Here is a 14766-nt window from a genome sequence, read left to right as displayed (position 1 = left end):
AAGGAGGCAGGGGGTTTCATTCCGATGAGGCTCGAGAGGCGAACCGGTACATGAGGGTGGTGCAGAGGAATCAAGGGGCAATAGGGTGGTGGTGGGGCAGAGAAGACTTGTGCAGCTGGAATGCTTCATTTATTTAAAAAAAAAAGTGCCTGCCCCCTTCTCCAATGCCACTGCAGCCTGCACCACCCATACCCTGCCAGCACTGCCAATGACAGTACCAATATAACACCTAACCATCGTACTTCTACAAGTACGACAATTCAGACAATTTCAAGTCACACAAAGCTATAATAATGCCATGAGAGTCTGGTATTAATCATTTTAAATACATATTGATTTGATAAACTCAATTGTTGGGCTCATCTCAAAATTAAAAAGACAGCGCCACCATATGGTAGACTGTCACTAGAGCCGGAACTGACAAATAAGTGCCAGTGCTAAGCACCGGAAACCACCAGCACAAATTAAGCACTGGGGGGTGGGTCACCGGCAGGAGTCAAAGAATAGTGGACACGGGGGCAGAGAGATATGCATGCACCTGGGCCAAAGGCTGTTGGCACAGAAGGAGGAACCTGTGCATTTCAAAACTGTGTTAAAGGTGGGTGACCAGGGAACCTAACAGCCCTGCTGTCAGCTGGCCTGTTGCTCACCCTCCTTTTATCAGCTCTAGGGGAGTGCAGAGCCAATAAAATAAAAAGAGGATCATTCTAAGTTTTTTGTTTTTAAATGGAAATTTGTTTGCAGGGAAAATCCCATGATTTTTCCAAAAGTGCTGCTTTTTTGTCATTAGGTCTCGCCCACACAGCGCATGTGCTGTGCTTGTGAGGGGTATTGGTTACAATAAAGGGTTTGGAGCCCGCCGTTGCTTCATATTCGTTGGCCCCATTTTCGTTCTTCTTTAGTGCCTACTGATTGACCAGCGTCATGCGTCACTTTCTGTTTCAAATCTGGCGTATGGATGAAGTACAGATTGATTCCTGTTGATCAGTGTCTGTCCGCTGCTGTCGCTGTCATTGAGGTCCTATTTCTTTCCTTCCTGTGTTTCTCCTTCATGTTGTTTGTTTCAAAATTGTTTTATTTTGTTTTCCATCGTTATTCGCTTTGCTTCCGAGAACATTTTTTTCCTGAAACATGTTCTTTGTCTAATGTTAGCATTCTGCATTATTTTTCTGTGTAGGCTTTCTTCATCATCAAAACATTGTTATTTATTTTGTACTAGCACCAGGATTCTGCTTTTTGTCCACTTTAAAAAGCTGAATTCTGGTGCTAGTTCAAAATGAATATATTTGCCAAACAGATTAAAAGAAAGGGTGGTCATGTTACTCTACTATGCGTTTACTTTTCATGTTTTGATAATGACGAAAGCCTTTGAGGGAAAATGTGTGCACATTTATATGACAGCACTTTGTTTCTGTCCGTGAAACACAACATGAGACATAACATTCGCACATAATTACAGAGGGCATGCATGCAATCTGTTTGGTCACAGTTTATGGGTTAAGCTAGAACATCTGAGACGATTCACTTATCCCATAACCTACTGCATTCCTGGAAGAAATTATTGCGCAACATACACGTCACAATCTTTGTAAAGTGTCTCAGTGGGGTTTGCTCCATCTGCAAACAGCTGCTTATAACCTAGAATGCCCAACTGGTGAGAGGATGTGGAGTAACCTCCAGAGCTGCCGACTTTGGAGCTGCGGAACCGGGTTCGAGACTCGGCATTGCGTAACATCCTGTGGTTCCATACAACTCACTTAATCTCCTCGTGCCTACGAAAAAAAGAATATGTAATGTAATTGGTGCTCAAGTGGAGTACTTCAATCCTTTGGGTCGAGTTCTCACAATACAAAACTGCAAAAAAGTCACAGTCCATACAGGTTTTCATTCAGACTATCATTATTCTAAGGTTGATGAAATTGGTTCTATTGTGCAGTTGTAAACCATTATTATTGAGTGCCAAAAACCAATGCATTTAATAATTATGTGGTAGATAAATATTGAGTGTATATTTGTTACTTGACCCCTTACACTGTCCTGGAGCTGAATGGCAACATTCAGACACATGCAGGGCCACCCAACTACATTCAGAAAGTACTTCCTGTGTGGAACAGTAACTTTGCAGGTGGATGGGATGCTCTCTCCCCCCCTACAGCCCACCAGCCAGAAACTCCTTACTTCATGGACAAGGCGTACTTTTTTTGTCTGAGTTGTGTCCTGTCTGTGAGCAGGTGTAAGGGGCAGAGGGCTGGGGGGCAAGACTCAGTAGCCCACAAAATTATTTCCTGTTTTTTAGGTCTCACCTAGGCAGCGCGTGTGTGCTGTCTCTTTGAGACATGCTGTATCTACAATATGGGCTTCAAGAATTGCCCATCTTTTTAATCGGTTCCTCTTACTGGCCTTTGTAAATTCTGGTTCTGTTTGGTGAATACGCTTAGCAGTCCCTAATTTTGGACTTTTGTATCCTCCCATGAGGAATGCCCCTGCTTCATGCCTCTTACTCTTCATGGTATTTAGGATACTTTGAGAGAACTCTATTTTTTGTTGACCTGCCTCTGCTAATTTTTTGTGTTGTGTTTGTTTACATCGTACTTGATGAAAGGTTTGCGACCGCTTCATTTGCCATGCTTACTTACCTTTTTCCTCTGTTACTGCTTTCCGCTCCCACCCACCATTTCTCTGAGTGCTGTCCTCTTCGACCCACTCCCCGCACCATGCTCAGGTTTCATCACGGTGCCTGCTTTTATACAATGCGCCGCTTCAGGAGGCTGGATGCTTTTATGCACGGGTGAAACTTTTATCTGCATGGGCACAGTGTTTCATTTTTCAGAATGGTGCTCGCTTTCAAGTAATGCAGCCGCCTCAGGGAGCTGCGTGATTTATTTTTTACTGCACAGTAAAACATTTATCTACATGGGTCCTGCACTACATTTTTTACTACAGCGCCTGCTTTCATGCAATGCGGCTGCTTCGGGAGACTGCTCACTTTTCTTTTTCACTGCAGGGCATAAAGCCAATAATTATACATGTTTCTCCTGCTTTTGAGTTGCGTTTTATTGAGACCCGACACAGATGCACATGAATCTGCACTACTCCTTAGGGTCTAAACGTCGACGTTGTTAGCTCAACTTGTCCACGCAACTCCTCAACTAGAATAAAGAAATATTATATCCTGTTGTGGCTTATGCATTTAAGAGTGGACACTCATGTAAAATTTCGTCCAGATGTATGAATATATGTGTTTTTCGTTATTTTTGTACAGCACTATGGGCCACATGCATCATCGGGACATTTTGCGATTCCTTATTTGCGATAAATAGGGAATCGCAAATAAGGAATCGCAAAATGGGATGCATTAATTTATTTGCATAATTTTTGCGATTCTGTGAAAATTGCAATTTTTACCGAATCGCAAGGATTATGCGAATTCTAAATTGCGATTTCGCAATTCCCATTGATTCCTATGGGCCAAAAGGCCCATAGGAATCAATGGGAAGGCAGTGACATTTTGCGACTTTCTATTTGCGATTCGCAAAATGTTCATGCAGTACATGGGTGCAGGGGGGGTCCAAATGACCCCCCCCTGCACCCCTGAAATGCATTTTTAAGTGCATGTTTCACACACACATGTCCTAAGGACATGTGTGTCTGTAACATTACAGTGTTTAAAATGCAATTTTGAGCATTTATAAACTTTTTCGCAAATTACCACGAGGTTCAACCTCGTGGTAATTTGCACCCCCTAATTGCGAATTCGCAATTTAAAATGCAATCATGCATTGCTTTTAAGGAATCGCAAATTTGCGATTCCTTAAAAGCAATCGCATTTTTGGAATTTGCTAAAAATAGCGATTTTCCCACAAATGTTTGATGCATCCAAAAAAGATATTTAGGAATCGCAAACGGCCGAATTTACCGATTCGCACCGTTTGCGACTCCTAAATACCTTGATGCATGTGGGCCTAAGTCACCAATCATGACCAGTCACTAATTGTTTCACAGTCCTCGATTTTTTTTGTGTCAGACAGCCCGAGATCTTTTTGAAAAACGTATATATATATAAAAAAAATAGCTCATTTGCAGAACTTTAATTTATGTGTTGTGTGTTTCTTTATGCCTTTCATTTGATGTTTGAAGTAATATTCGTGAAACGTATTAGGCACAGTGAAACTAAGTATTCGTGAATCCCAACAGAACCATTGTTTTTGTTTAGCAGTTGTTACAAGTATGGGCAAGGCCGGCGTGGAAGAGTTCAGGTAGCGTTACATCTGCTCTGATCCGGACTGTAGTGTGTCTTTTAGCAAGGTGTGGAAGCTGAATGTGCACATGTGCCAGCACACTGGTTAGGTAAGAGTGGGCTTGCCAGGAGTAGTTGTACTTACCCTGACAGGTTCTGTTGTGAGACACCCACATATTAATAGGCATAGCCACATGGTTTTTGCAGTTGCACCTTCGTTATGTGGAACCGTTTTATGTAGTCAACACCTCCTCAAATCCAGTTGGACCTCTGTAGAAACCAATGCATCTGAATTTACTTTTAATTCTGCACTTCTAGTGGATTTATCTAACAGTGACTTTTACTGTCTGTAGTTTTTCTAAATGGAATACTGTGATTGGCAGCCTGCAGTATGTTTGCAATGAAATGTTACAAAACTCACAGTTGCCTTTTATTTTAGAAAGCCTAACTGCGGTGTAGATAAGCAAGTTTTCACACCTGGTTGCGTAGCAGGAAAGGCATATTTTGCTTAAAGATAGTTTGGTGATTTAAGCTGCCAGAGTCGGCAAAACATCCTGTGATTTGGGGCGAAAAACGTAATCTCCCCATAAAATAATGTGTCCTTAACCGGTGTTCATGAAACGTGAGGGTGTTGATGTGCTGGCGCTGAGCACTGGAAACCACCAGCTCAAACTAAGCACTGCTATTTACAAAGCCAATAACCCCAAGGGTGAGACCTATTGCCTTTGCCAATGCTTGTTTTTATTCTTCAAATCACAAATTCGCGATATCACTTGTGTGGGTCTCCTTAGCCTCTTCTCTTGCAGCAGCTAGAATACTGCAAGGGAATGGAAGGTGCATTTTAGGGAATCTCTCTGTGAATTAGGGATGCCCAGGAATCTATTCCTAAAACATGCACGGTAAGCCCCTCGAAACAAAAATCTGTGCAAGAGCAAACTTTCTGTGCACAAATTTGCTTTCTGAGTGAATACATTTGTAAAATACAACCTTCTTCTGATCTGCACTAGCACAGATCGGAAAAAAGGCTTTTTGAATGGGGCCAAAAGTCTTCAAGTATTGTTGTAACTGCCCCCTATTTGTTTTCTGTACTTGTCACAGCCTCCATGGTCAGCAAGTGATATGTCAGGGTCACGAAAAGGCAAATCAGTGGCGCCAACTATACCTCTAAGTTCACCAATTGACACCCACGTAAGAGATTATTCGTCAATCCTGACCCCATTAAGCTCCCTGAAGACAGCCAGCAGTACTAAGCAGCTGCACCCCATGCAGGTAAGAGCGGTGGGGCTGTGTGAGGGGGATTTCAACTGACAAAGGCGAGGGAAAATGTGTTATTTATTTAATTTTCCCTCGTTGTCGTCTGTCGAAACCCCCCCCCCCCCACCCGGCGGCACCGCTCTTACCTGCACGGGGCGCAGCTGGTGCTAAGCACCATTGTGAACTTGCCATCTGCAAAAAGTCACAAGATGATTAGTCCTCCAAACAGAGGTGAAAACAGCAAAAAAATAATAGGAATGTCTGAGGACCTCTGTAAATGATGTATTATCATCACATACAATTCCTCTGCATGATCTGAAGTGATGTAAACACACTGTGTGTTCTCTAGCTATGTTTGTGTGGTTGTGCAGCAGTATATCCAGCACAAAAATATTGTGTTAGCTGCACGCTAACAGCTGAATTTTCCTCCCTCTGCACCGCATTCATAACCACAGGACTAAGATCAGAGTATGACAAAGACCGACTTGACCTGCTTTGCACCGCAGCAGTGAAAATGGTCCTGACCAACTGGAAGGACACAGCTAAGACCTCATGCAAAGGTTGGCTCAACTGGGTGACGCTCCTGAGAGGCGCGGATACCATTTCTCTACAGAACTCACCCTGGAGGCCAGCAACCAGGGGGATGTGTGAGTCACTCGACATCTACCTAGACTCTTATGAACCCCCTTGAATCCATTCTGGCTCACTCGTCCCACCCCCCTCAGGCGAATGAACACAAGCGATTATGGAATGCTCCCACCAGAGGCCGAAGAGACACCGAGGGGGGGGCCTTGATGGACTGCCACTCCCACCACAGGTTAACTAGTGGGGTGTCAGATGACTATAACCACAATTAGACTCATTACTACAGAGCCACTCTCGTATCCTCCTTTCACCAATTTCTTTCCTGTCTCTTTCTTTCTATCACTCAGTGCCTAATTTCTCTGCAAGCCATGTAGAGGGGATTAGCTAAACATATAGCTCATGTACCTGTAATCATTGCAATACATACTACGTTTGGCTAACCCCATGACAGAAATGCGAATGTATCTGCTAATTAAAAAATCAATAAAATGTAATGTAATGTAATGTAATGATGATACTTGTAAAGCGCACTGTTACCCCATCTCGGGGTGTCCTGGCGCTGAAGACCGCTGGGGAACCCGTCCTGGCTTTTCCCTGTGAGATGGTCCCTTCTGGGTATCTCCAAGGTGAAACCAGGCATCCTCGGCGTCTGTGGGGGGCCGTTGTAGAGATGAGGCAAGCTTAATGCCCAGAGTTGCCGAGTGTGATCCATGGTTAGAGTAGGCACCGAGGCGAGAATTATCGAGTCCGTTGACCCTGGTCCACAACCCTGCCGCATCGGGAATTGAACCCTGGTCCCGGGCCGTTCTCTGCTTCCGGGTCTGCCGCCTCTAACCAGTGAGCCACACCACTCCACTATACTTCAAAATACTTTGAAATAAAAAAAAAATATATATATATATATTGAAGCTAGAATATCGTATTCTGGCTACGATATTATAGTGGCATGAAATTTTAAACTCAATATTCTTGTTGTGTACTGGTTAGCGATATCCAGGTTACAGCACACGCCTACAGATTTATGTTGTGCTATTGATGTGGGAAAAATGTGAGTTGGTCCTGTCTTAAGTGTACCGATAAAAATATGTGTAACCCCGTAGTAAGCCTTGAGGTGGCTGAGTGAAATGCTGGGGTGTGAGTGAGCCCTGGAGATACCCTTTTTCTGTTGGAGGAGGATGCTTTATGTATAAGACATGAAATAACCAGGGCCGGACTGGGAGCAGCAACCAGCCCTGGCAGATTGCTGCTCGACCGGCCCTGGGAGCAGGGGGTGTGGGTGCTAGCAAGAAGCACTGATCCCGCATTTTGTTACAGAGAGCCGATATTGCAGCACTGCTTCAAAACCGGCCCCCAGTGGCAAAACCGGCCCCCACGGGTACAAAACTGGCCCCCACCCCTCCTGCCCACTGGGGAAATGCCCAGTGCCCGCTACGGTCAGTCCGGCCCAGGAAATAACCCCAAGCATAACTGCTTAGCACATTACAGATGCCCAATGTGAAATCTACAGTTATATAGGGGTTCACCTACCTCCAGATGAAGCACAGTCCACAGCACTTAAAAATTAGAACCTTCTAGACACTCAGGCGAAATGGACCGACGAGGCAGCCCTTAGAGAGGGTAAGGTTTGGATGTCCCAAATGATTCACTACAAAGTGGTATTGTCCTGAGGGAGGGCCAAGCTCTCGAGCCTAGTCACAAGCGAAGGGCAGCTGCAGGTCTTTGCCCCGGGCCCAGTCCTTATTGGGGCCAAATATTCATATTATAATACGTATTTGCCTAATAAAAAGCAGGTTTACCTTTATTCTTCTCAATGCAGCTAGCTCTGGAAGATCACTAGGTGGTGGTGAATACTATGGGGCATATGAACAAGAAAATGGAGCAGCGCTGCGACAAATTTGACAGCGCCGCGCTGCAGCATTTCTAAAACACAGGGATGCACTGTATTTACAAGGATACGGCACACCACTGTGTTTTCCCTAGCGCTGGTGCTAAAAATAGCTGCTTAGCGGCAACACAGACACCCTTGCACCATAGAGCATGGCTGCCTGCATTCCAGGGATGATTGTTAATGAGCAAGGAGGTGTCCCATCCTGCACATAAACAATCAATAATGGCGATTTGCTACTTCCATGTGTGCTGCATCTTGCAACACACATAGTAGAAGCAAATCGCCATTAAGTAATGATTGTTTAAGTGCAGGAGGAGACACCTTCATGCACAAAAACAATAATGAATAGCGTTTTGCTCTTTCTATGTGTGCTGCAGAATGCAACACACATAGAAAAAGCAAAAACATAGAGAAATAAAAGTATTTATCCTCGTCGCGCCAATATAACGCCTGCATGCCGTTAATTTTTGGCGCTGCCTTAGATTTTCAGATCCCTGTAAATCTGGGGCAGCGTCAAAAAGCAATGGGTGTTGCGGTGGAACACCCACAGCAACACCCATTGTACGCCGAAAGGGTACCATATTTACAAATTGGCGGTAAGCCACAAAAAGTGGCTTAACACCTCTTAGTACATATGGAGCAGGGCACTGCGCCACCAGATCATCAGTAACAGTGAAGGTCCGGTGGCACAATCCTCTTGTACATATACCCCTATGTTTTCTCTTTCCCCAGCTAATGTTTCATCAATTACTCATTGTATTGGATGAGAAACCAAGAAAGGCCTCCAAAATGTAACCACAGCCCAAAAAAAGCTTTGGAGATGCCTGCCGGAGAGTGCATGGTTTAACCATAGTTAGCTTGTGGGAGTCTTGGATAACGTCGAACTACTGTCTTGTGGGAGATGGGCACATGTATCTGTACTTTTTGGGGTTTCGACCAATTCATTTAATGTTTCGCCACAGTTTCAAACTCAGCCGGAGTGATGTCGCAGGACTGTTCTCAGCTGAGATGCAAGGACTATGGAGCGGGAGTTCCTGAATGGCACTTAGCTTTGCTCATCAACCCTTTAATGCCTACAGCACTTGTCTGAAATACCCACTTGAGAAAGTTTTGTCTAATGTCCTTTGCTTTTGTGGTGAGAATGCCCACTGCAATTGACAAGTATCACACATGTCCACACACGTATGCATTCTGACTTTACAGAGTGCCTCCCACTGGATATACACTCCTTTGCCAGAGACAGGGCCAGACAGGCCTTTTATTCCACCGGGCATTTCCACGGGGGCTGGGGCACTTGAAAGCCCCTTGGTGCATTTGTCAGTTTCTGCAGCTCCATGAGGCAGCAGGCAGGGAGGGGGAGGCTTGGAGAGAGAGAAAGAAAGAGAAAGGGAGAGTGAAGGTAGATACAAAGTGATCAGAGAGGGAAAGAAGAGAAGAACAGAGAGAGGATGGATGGATGGAAGCAAACGAAAGGGGGCGGGACTCGTTTGAACACATTTGCCAGGGCTGCTTTTGCTTCTTCGGTCTGGAGCTGGCCAGAAACCTCATATTTGCTTCTCCTATGGAAGTGAAAGTGGACATTCCATAAATTAAATAGATATGTTGTGTGCATGTAGTTTCAAAGAACAAATCGTTTTAATCTCAGCACTGATTTTGAGGGGGAAGTAATGTATTAAATCGAATAAAAAGTTGAAATTCAAATGTCGCTGTGATCACTCCAAGGAACAGGCATATTCAAAATAATGGTCTGAACTTTTTGTGACTCTAGCAGAGCCCAGGACATTTCAACATTGATGGCAAATATTTAGACTATGCTGGACAGCTTTGCTGTTTGCTTAATTTCTTGGCAACTTCTCTTCAATCTAATTTAGGACGCATTAAGCAACCGGCTGACATTTAACATTTTTTAGACCCGCATGAAGCAAACATGCATTTATATAGCCAATCGATCTAGCCATGTATTGTGATATTAAAACAATTTATGCTAGACAAGGCTGGGGTTTCCAGCGGAATGCTCAGAGGAGCAGCTGGTGCTGCTGTTGTGTCCAGCAGAAGCCGGAGTGGTGGCAAGGGTCATCAGAAAGGATTTTGGGCATTGCCTCACTCACCACAGTACAATCCAAAGACACAGCCGGGGCGGCTCCTCCGTTAAGGCGGAGGAACTGCGCCCCACTGCTGGAACCAGCAGACGTATGTCAAATAAAATGATAATAAAGCAGTTATAAAACTCTTGAGTCTTGAGGGAGGGGCAATCAGGAGCAGGAGGAGTGGTGGGCTCAGGGAACGCACTGCCAGTGAGCATGTCAGTTTGGACGGCCGAACACGCCTGGCCAAACCGACATGCGCACTTGGATATCTTCAAGCTATTGCTTGGAGATATAGGCAGCCTCAGGAGCACTGGCTCCCAGTCCCAGCTGGAGTGTGGAACTAGCCCACTCTGCCCAATCCCTACCCTTCTGTCATGCTGGTTAATATCCGCATGAGAATTGCGTCTGTATTGGCAGAAGGGAGTCTGGGAGCCTTGTGAGCATTGCATCTGAAGTGGCGCGAGGCATCAAACGTCAGGCTGCAGGTAAGTTTGTTTGTTTTTATTTTCTATCCCCACCCCAACCCATGCTGCACCACCGATTTCCCCTGCCTATGGCCGCTACTGAGACACAGTAGTGCAGGACCCAAGAGGAACCTCGGAGCACCAGAAGAATCTCTCCTTCCTCCTCTGGTTGACATCATGAACAGAGCGTTGAAGGAAGGCATTTTTCCCCAACAGTGGAAGAATGCTGTAGTAAAACCCTTGCTTAAAAAGCCTTCTCTGGACCCCGGGGTGTTAAAGAACTTTCGCCCCATTTCACTGCTCCCGGCTCCCGCAAAGATGCTCGAAGCCCATCTAAATAAACATCTGGCTGCATTTGTGGAGAGCTCGGGCTGTTTGGATCTCTCCCAGCATGGTTTCAGGAGGGAACATAGCACCGAGTCTGCCCTCACCATAGTGCTGGATACCATCCGCACCAGAGTTGATGAGGGTCAGACCTCCCTCCTGATCCTTCTAGACCTCACAGCGGCCTTCGATACCCTGTCTCCTGTGGTGTTAACATCTCGCCTGAGGGAGATTGGGGTCCGCGGGTCTGCTCTGGGACTCCTTTCCTCTTTTCTCGACCATAGAGAACAAAGGATAATGCTGGGATCGTTTCTATCTCCATCCCTGTCTGTGCAATGTGGGGTCCCTCAAGGGTCAGCGCTTAGTCCTACCCTTTTTAATATCTATGTGACCCCCCTTGCCAGACTTATTAGATCTTTTGGGATGGAGGTAGTTTCCTATGCGGACGACACTCAGATCTTAGTCTCTCTCTCCCAGCCAGCTACGTCAACTGCCGCCAATTTCAGATCTTGCATGGAGGCAGTTGGCCAGTGGATGATCCACAATTCACTAAAGCTGAATGGGGAGAAGACGGAGGTGATGGTTTTTGGAGGAAAGGAATCGATCTGGTCGGCGGAGTGGTGGCCGAACTCGCTGGGCGCATGTCCCGAGCCCACCTTGTCAGCAAAAAACTTGGGAGTTATGATCGACCCCAACCTTAGTATGTGCCAACAGGTCAACAGGACTGTTTCGACCTGCTGGGGGATTATCCACATACTGAGGAAAATCAGGCACTTCTTGTCACCCCAGGCAAGAAAGCAACTTGCTGTCGCTCTTTTGGGCTCGCGACTGGACTACTGCAATGCGCTGTATGCAGGGCTGAACAAGAGTCACCTACAGCGCTTGCAGGTGGTCCAGAACGCGGCAGCGAGATTTGCTCTTGACCTACCAAAACGTGCCTCTGCCACTGAAGCCCGAAAACAACTGCACTGGCTCCCCGTTGAATACCGGATCCTTTTCAAATCCATGTGCCTGGTGTATAAAGCTCTTGCTAAACCCAGCCCTACAAGCATGGGATCCATTCTTTCTCGGCATAACCCTAGTAGGAATCTTCGCTCCAGTCACAAACTTCTCCTCTCTGTACCCCGTGTCAGAAAAGTAAGATGGGGAGGTAAGGCCTTTTCCTTTCTGGCACCCAAGTGGTGGAATGCCCTCCCTTTGGAAGTAAGATCCAGTCCCTCTTTGCAAACTTTCAGATCCGCGCTTAAAACTCATCTTTTCACACTTGCATACCCGTAGTGGTATTTTGTACTTTCTGTCTATTGATTTTGATAGGCGCCTTGATACCTTCGGGTTTAGTCTGCGCGTTATAAGTTGCATAATAAATAAATAAATAAATAAACTGCCAACCCATCATCAAAATGCCAAATTCTGCCTTGGAAGGCCAGAGACATAGGGTGACCACCTCACTCATTGGTCATTATGGACACTGTCTCCAGTCTTGAACTTTCCACCTGCAAACCAATGATTTCAGGTGTGTTAGTCCAGTTAGTTCAATGAGCAAAACAGGACTACAACACCCAGTATGCATTAGCTAGCCACTAACATTTTCTCAGTGTGAGTTATGAAAAGCAATTTTTATTTATAAGCGGGCCTGTTCGTGGAAAATGTTGTTGGCCTACATACTGACAAAATGATTTAGGCAACTGTTTACTGTGGGGACATACTTTTCATTAATAGTTAGTGTGTCACTCTTTTATTTTTTAAATTACCTGGGCTTAAAAAGCATCCTTAGGAATGACTTAGCTAGTATGCTAACCCCTTCGCTGCGGCGGGAATTCCGCCGCAGCGCTAAGGGGGCGGGGGGGGCCGAGCGGCGCTCGCATGCTCTTGACGGAGCCGCTCCATCACGAGCCGCGGTTGAGCTGTGCTCGTGACGGAGCGGTTCCGTCATGGCCCACCCCGCTCAATGGAACGTCCAGTGCAGGCGCGAAATTCGCGCCGCGCAGGCGCGCCGAGCGGGCCATGACGGAACCGCTCCGTCATGAGCACAGCTCAACCGAGGCTCATGACGGAGCGGCTCCGTCATGAGCATAGAACGGGTTAAAGTAGGTTTTCTGCATGGCAAACAGTTTTCCTTTCCATAGTCTTGCAGTGATTTTACAGCTGTAGACCAGACAGAGCAGAATGGTGTTCCCTGGAGCTATATACTTTTGTCATTTAAGTGATACACGCTACATCCCTCATAATACTTTTCTTACCGTGGCCGAATTGAAAGTAAAATATGGTAATTTGTTATCGATTTACCAATATTTAACCACATCGATGCTGATGGCGAGCTTAGCTCGTCATCAGCTACGGCGCTCGTATGCTGATGACGAGCTGAGCTCGTCATGTAGCGCGAAAATTCGAAAAAAGCCGCACACAGCGGGAAAAGCCGCCGCAGCGATGCGGTTAAAGAAGGGCAGATCACACACACAGTGGCACTGAAAGGCAGTGGCATTAGCCACAGAGTCCCATTTCCAGCAAAAGGCCTAGTTAAAGATGGAAAACCAGGAGCGAACACACTGCAAGAGGTGACTTGCTACAGATACATATACCTGACTCATGGCAAAGGGGATCATTGAGACTTACACATGTGGCTGCCAGCACGGCAGGTCAGAGAGGTCATGGCAACTGCTGGCCCGGCAGAGGGCTACCCACCATATTTTGAGATGGCTGCCTGCTGGGGATCCCACTGCCCACAATGGATCCCAGTATGCTGGGTGCATTGTAGGCAGAGCTGTTGGCTGAAGGGGTGTCATGGCAATTCCCCCCCCCCAAAAGAACCTCTCAAGCAGAGAGTTTATTTTGGAAAAACTACGGCCCTGATGCAAAGGGGTTTTGGTCCTGTGTCTCAAGTTCATTGACTGTTTTACCTACCTTGGACTACCATTCTGATTGATTGAGGGTAGGGAAACCCAGGACAGGCATTCATGTTAAACAGGCTTGGATGCCCATCAATGTGACCTGCCGGCCCTGTGACATAGAGGCGAACAGGTCAAGGATTTCCACCAGAACAGCCTTCTAAGGGTCCCCTTCTGAACACCCACTGCTCCCCTGCTTCTAGAGGGTGTGGAGGGACTGCTTGTTTGACAGACAGGAAATTATGTCAAACTCAGAATGACCCCTTAATCTGTGATGTATGTGGAAGATTAAAACTATTTAAAAAAAGAAAGAGAGAAAGGCTAACATGCTTGCCCTGGGAAGTAACCCTACCAATGTCAGGGGGGTGATTAATTTGGCATCACACATCAGGGTTCTCTTCATCGTTGCCCGAAAATGACATCCTCCCTACTCACTCACAGCCAGTCTGACCGACCAGAATCTCAAAACATTTCCGGCTGTGAATCCATCTTCTTGTCACTTCTGAAGAATGGTACACATCCTCTCAATGAATGAATGGCCACTCCCCCTCGACTGGTTCACCCCACTAGCACAGTGCTCTGAAACTACTATAGCTCTTTTATAGGGCTTAGCATTAAATATTTAGACATACCCAATACAATAGACACTCTTTGGACTCAATTGCAATACAGGAAGTGAGATCACGCAACATCTGGTCCAGTGTAATCATCAGCAGAACTCTAGGCTGCCACATGTTTCATTAGCTGTGGTTGATAACAGGTAAAACAACCGAAGTGGTAACAACTGATATCCCGGTTTACTCTTTGCATAGGCAGAGATCATTCTAACAGCTCTGATTTTAAAACAGGCATGACCGTGGAAATGCAGTGAATCATTTTGCCCATTACACCCAAGCACTGAAAGCATAGTCAAGCCAAGCAATTTAAACCAGAAAGAGAATCCATTACAGATCAATGAGTTGGGTTTCATTTTACTGGAAACTGCTGTGAAAAATATAGCTGACAACACAGATGAACCCAGATACTTTGATGCATTACTCCT

At 45.9% G+C, this 14766-nt stretch overlaps 1 protein-coding gene across 2 annotated transcripts in view; it reads left to right on the top strand.

Annotated features, from left to right (window-relative positions):
• RBPMS (RNA binding protein, mRNA processing factor) overlaps positions 1-14766 on the top strand; it is a 678829-nt gene that overhangs the window by 95466 nt on the left and 568597 nt on the right. The window lies entirely within an intron of this gene.

The sequence above is a fragment of the Lissotriton vulgaris genome, chromosome 3_1 (assembly GCF_964263255.1).
Source record: "Lissotriton vulgaris chromosome 3_1, aLisVul1.2, whole genome shotgun sequence".
Classification (NCBI taxonomy): domain Eukaryota; kingdom Metazoa; phylum Chordata; class Amphibia; order Caudata; family Salamandridae; genus Lissotriton; species Lissotriton vulgaris.
The sequence above is the reverse complement of the archived record's forward strand: the minus strand, read 5'-3'. Positions and strand labels throughout refer to the sequence as shown.